Below are 6,026 nucleotides of genomic sequence, written 5' to 3' on the forward strand. Positions count from 1 at the left end.
CTGTCTGTCTCTCGTCTTTGGCGCATCCGTATCCTTTTATAAAGAAATCCGGCGCCACTGAGCCGAAGCTGAGGCGAAGAAGGCGAGGAACTATAGGGACTCGACTTGCTGCTGCTGCCTTGGCACTGGCAGCTGTCGCATCGCTCATCCAGCGGAAACAATGAAGAAAGCGAATCTCATCGACTGGCAAAAGACGAGGAGCGGCCGCCGCGCGTGGCGACGGGGGCCGGCAAACGAACGCCGCCGCCGGGGAACGGGACGACTCGAAGCGGAAACGAAGAAGAGGCGTCGCCCGCCTCCCCTTCATTTCGAGCTGTTCAATAATTCTCTGGCCACTGAGTCGGCGAGAGGAGAAGTCGTCCGGCCTTCTTCTTCTTCTTCTTCTCATTTTTCCTGCCTGCGCTGAATCCGAAGCCCCTCGGCTTCGCACGGCGCGCAAGTGAGTGACTTGCACGGCTCCTTCTTCCGGCGCTTGGCCGGCCGGCCTAAGGACTCGCTCCACTGGTTGCAGAGCGGAGCGCGCTCTCTCGCCACCTCTCGTGCGTGGCGCGGACAGAAGGAGCGCGGCCACCTTCATCGGCCCAGTGGCCGCTGTGCTGCTCTCCGAGCGCGTGGCTTAAGCGAGGACGGTGGGCGCAGGAGACAGCGGCGCCCGCGCGTTGGCTTCGAGACCACGCGACGTGTTTCTGGTCGGACGGAGCCGGGGATGCTTGGCGCGGGCACCAGTTCTAACTAAGCCTGTCTTTACCGCCGCCAGAGTTTTCACTCACTGGACAGTGGCCTTTCGGTGCCGTGCGCGCGTGTATGAGCGAACAAAAGGATAGGTCGAGAAGCTCGAGCGCCTGCCGGGGATTTGCGGAGGAAGGAGCTCGCCTGCCCTGCTGCTTTATTGTCGCCAGGTTTTTAGTCTCTGGGCTACCGATCCCGAAGCGCCAAAGTTTGTAGGCTGTTGCTGTCGGGCTTAGCGGCGCGTCCACCTCTATTTCACTTTCTGATTAGGGCCGAACTGCCTTGCAGGCACTCTTTGCCGCGTCGAGTAGCTGGACGCAGAAGCGAAATTGGTGAGAAGCCGAGAGCATTCGTCGAAGCTTATGTAAAGACGAGACACTCTTTATTGAAACGCAGATTGTTAGGACAGTTTCTTTACTAATGAGCTGGTGTTAGAGACTTTCCTTGAGCATCTTATTTTCAACGGGCATACACAGTTGCACGGGAAGGTGATATGCGAAGTTGACTAAACATATTTAAGAAACGGTAGACGGCCTGTAGAGGTAGACAATTACGGAGGATATTCGTACAGCGGGAATAACGCTAGGTTGGCAGTAACTCGTATTCACTGCAGTGAACCAACTCACCAGATAGATGTTGACCGTAGTATGACGTCATACATTTATGCATGCCTCGTTTGTAGAGGGAGACACCCACTCAGCCAATTAGCACACGGCCGCGGTTCCATTCCAGTACTCTTGCCGAACATACAACGCACTCACACAAAATAATTTCGTTAAAATCCCGAACGTATACCGTTTTAAAGAACATGCCCGAACGTCCGTAAAGAAAACTAAGAGACGTCGCTGCTTCCTAAATGAGCAACACGTTCCTCCTCAGTTAAGTCAGCCCAAACCGACGTGCTATTCACCGTTTAGGTGTGCGGGAGCGTTACGCATACAATGCACTATAATGCACAGCGTTCCTCTGCGAAAGTCGTCAGGCGCGACGTGGGAGCGCCGACTTGTCCTCGTCAAGGGCCGGTTGGCCCACTCGCGCAAACTCTGCAGTCGTTCGAAGCGCCCTGACCTATTGTGCAAGTACAATATATTGACTGCGCGCCACCCCCTCGCTCTGCGAGCGACGCTGCCGGTGAATGATCTTCCGAGCAACGCAGAAGGTGGCGCGCTCGGCCTAACTAACGGTCCACGCATTCTTGGGACCCGAATCGCCTTCATTCAACCTGACTGGAAATTAAAGGATGCCCTCGCTATTCCACTACATCCCCCGCACCGGTCAACGTGGATAGTGGCGCGTCCCTGGCCACGGGAAGAAAGCACGGCTGCCGTATAATATAGCGGACCTATTTAAACGCCCTCCCCTCCATTCCCTTCGCTACTCCCCCACTTCGCCTCGTCCGTCGGCATAGAGCATCTGGCCTACTCTGGTCGGCGCGACCACATTCCGGGCTAAGTGGCTTCAGCGACGAGAACCTTTCTCTAAGACGCGCCAGCCGCGACGAGCGCGCTGCAGTAAACGGAGCCGCCGCCTGAAGACGTCTGCCTGCGCCCTTATTGAAACAGGCCCACGAGCCTGCTTAAGGTTTTCCGAGAAGAGCGGAGCCGCCTACGAGCCCGACTCAGACCGGCTGCACCTGGGCTCCATAGGATTCGCGCGCGACCCGCGCTTGCGCAGGGTAGATGCATACGCGTAGCGGCCTTCGGAGGGCGAAGGGGCGACTAGGTTGCGAAACATTGTCCGGGGCAGCATTTTCCCACTGCATTGCGAAGTTTTCGCCCTCAGACACTTGTAGAGGCGACTGTAGTGTTACCAGTAAGTCTGTGATTAAACACACGTTTTGCGGAAAGTAAGGCCCGTCGAACTATTTGGCAACGTATTGCATAAGGGCAATCATCTGGAATTAATTTTTTTTACCAGAACATAGTGTACATTCCATTTACAGAAGCTATACGATTCTTAGAATATGATTTCACCAACCGTCCCCCCACCCTCAATAAAAAAATAGATCGGCACAAGGAAAGCTTATCACCAACATCTATTTTTCCAGCACTGCTAAATTGTATGCCAAATCACGCAACATGAATGAATGAATGAATGAATGAATGAATGAATGAATGAATGAATGAATGGACACAGCACGCAGTAAATTCGCAAGGTACAGAGGCATCCGTTAAGTTTGCTTTGCCTCTTTATCAACTCAACTCAGGTGAAGCCTGCTTTACTAAAACACTACCTGAAAATGATGAGGACGAAGTTGCATATGACACTCATTTCCAAAACGCTCTACAGAAACAGGAAGCGAGCCGAACAAGAATTACACACTTTAAATCAAATTGTTACGAACTTGAGAGAAATTTAGAGACGGAGAAATAAGGCTTTAACAGTAGGGCGCCACTACTACATTTGCACCACTCTATATTTAAGGTCCTTTGATCTCGGGTTTATATATATATATATATATATATATATATATATATATATATATAATTTCGCAATTAGAAAATATATTGGGATTTTTTTTTTGCCTGGCAGGTGGGATGTTTGGGCTTTTTATGGTAACTTTCACAACCAAATCACACAAGCAATTGTCTCCTTTTGGACCCACACATTCCATATAAACAAGCGAAGTTACTCAAGGAAACAAGTAATTACAAAGTGAGGTGTTCGTGAATGATGTGACGAACACGTCTTAATAAATGCACGTTATCAGAAATTGTTATTACATTTAAAACATACCATACAACGAAAACAACAAATATAGACGGGTTTGGCGATCCTTCTTGTTATCGCTACTATTTATTTTCTCATTTTTTTTTAAGAATGGAAAGGAAACAAGAACAAAGTACTGCACAAGGGCATGCTTCGCAGGAGGTGTGACGCTTTTTCTCATCTTACAAGGCGTTGTTGATTAACGCCATGATATGCATTGGGAGCACTTCTGCGTCCATCCTAGGGGAATGGCGTGTATGTAGCGCAAACAAGCCTAATTTACCAAATTCACATATCAATATACCTTGATTACTTGCTCACAAGAAGTGGGCAGTGTTCACAGTTGATACGGAACACTTGCGTTTGTTATTATCCTGCGTGAAAGTGCAAACTTCGTGGAGAAATCGGGTTTAGCCGGTTTCTTTATAGACTTCGTTCGGCGAGGAAAAATTGGGGGAATTATTGGGTTCTACTCGAAGATGAAGGACCCGTAGTGATATTGCGAACGCCGCTTTCTCATGAAAGAAAATCTGAAAGGTTTGTGCACCGACGCAAACTGTTAAGTTTCAGAGGGAGTCAGTATCACGTCTGTTCATATAGCAACTTATTGTTTCTATCTACGGCGTACACGTACGTGGTGCGCGCGCGGTAAGCGTGCATACATGTTGCATGCACGTATGTTCTCAGACGCATGCGTCTATAGGTTTGTTTGTTTGTTTGCTTGTCTTTGGGCGTATGTGCGTGTATGTGTGCGAACGGGCGCTGCGTTATATTACGTTTTGCAACGCTTGTCTCTACACAGAACCTTGCATTCACCGAGCTCTCTAGAAGGGAGAGACAAGTCGCGCGTGTAGCGGGCCGTTCAGGTAAGCTCCTCCGCGTACTTCGATAGTGATCGGTTTATCACGACATATGCCAGCGAGTAGACGTAAAGCAACGCTTCACGTGACAAATGGCAACCGTTCGACTATCGATGTTGCATCCTTCAGTAGAGCACCTTCAGTACTACTGAGTGACACTACTTAGGTGACACCGGAGACAGCCGGAGCGACGATTACTGACATCATCCTTCCTCCCACGTTCATGCGGGCCGTCGTGTATATCGCAAGGAGAGGTGGAAGGAACGAAGAACGAGGAGAGAACTTTGAGACGATGCAAGGATTATTTCCGCGGCAAACTCAAAACGAGTAGGGTGCTTAACGGGTTTCTGCCGCAAGCAAGTGGTGGGAGAAAAGAAATTAAGTAAGGAAAAAATACGGAATGTACAGGCTCGGCACGTGAAAGAATGGCCCGAAATTGACGCCGACAGAAAAGATTAAAAATAACACGTTGAACAAGCCACGTACCACAGAAACTACGCATGCCCACGCATTACCGATGCAAGCCGTAGAAGAAGGGAAAAACGAAAGCAAAAGAAGCGGTAATGCAGATCGTGATTGTCGGCATTAAAAGTGGAGGCGACGGCGAACCCCGGCGCGGTGCCGGCAAAGCCAAAGAAACAACAGGATTAGTAAGGTGTTCAACGACGCGCATCGAAAGCGGCAAACCTTGTTCTTAAACATTTCCGCGCCTTTCACCGGCGTAGCTACAGAGCCCTCCAATTCTCGCTTCCATTCGCGGCGGCTCTGCCATACGCTGCCCTTTGATTGCTTCCTTCCCCGCCTTTCCCACAGCAAGCGCACGAGGCACTCTTGGGCTACGTCATCTCGCGTTTCTTAAGCTCGATGTCGTCGTCTCCTCCAACTAGCCCGTTTCTCCGTCATCCCTTAGCCCTGCGCGTAGACTGTCGGCGCCTTAGTTCTTCGCCCGTGACTCTTTCATTCTCTTTATGTATTTTTTTCTTTCATTTTGTCGCTCATCTCGCTTGTCTCGAGCGCAGGAGAACGTTTAGTCATGCAAATTCCGCAGCTTGTATTCAACGGTATAGCTAAGAGGGAGCCCCTGCTAAAGCAACAGCGTGGGCCGTGAGAACATAGCAGAGAGAGAGAGAGAAAGAAAAAGAGAGAAAGACAAGACTAAAATAAGAACGGAAAGAAAAGCTGCAGGACGTGCAGCAAAGTCGATGAGGCAGCCAGGCTAAAGCAGTCAAATGCGAAAGGCGAGGGCGCCTGGCGACGCGCGTACGTGTTCCTACGTGTGCAGAAGGATTAGCACGAGACCTGTAACGACCAGCCCGGCGTCGTGAGGGTGGCGCGAAGAAGGTCTGGTACGCAGATTCAAGAAAAGTTTAGTATCACGTAGCATTACAGAAAATAAGGGAACCGAAAAGAGGCGAGGTGGGAACGACGTCCAGGAGCATGATAATCATAATACACATAAGATAAACAAAGTTCTATAATTTCTCCTCGACGCTGAGTGTGAAATTTCACGTGATCGTTGCAATTGCTTACGGTGCCACTGCGAGAAAAACGAAAAAAGAAAGACGGTAAATGTAGGTTGCGAATGCGACAGCGGTGAGTGAGGCGCATGGTTCTTAGAAACAAAGGAAACGGACCCCCGAAAAGCCGGTGTGTGCGGAATACGCAAGAAGGCTTCGGTTTTTGTTTTCGTTTTTTTTCTTCTGGCTCCAGAAAGGAAACAATGGACGT

This window comes from Dermacentor andersoni, chromosome 5 (assembly GCF_023375885.2).
Source record: "Dermacentor andersoni chromosome 5, qqDerAnde1_hic_scaffold, whole genome shotgun sequence".
Taxonomy (NCBI): domain Eukaryota; kingdom Metazoa; phylum Arthropoda; class Arachnida; order Ixodida; family Ixodidae; genus Dermacentor; species Dermacentor andersoni.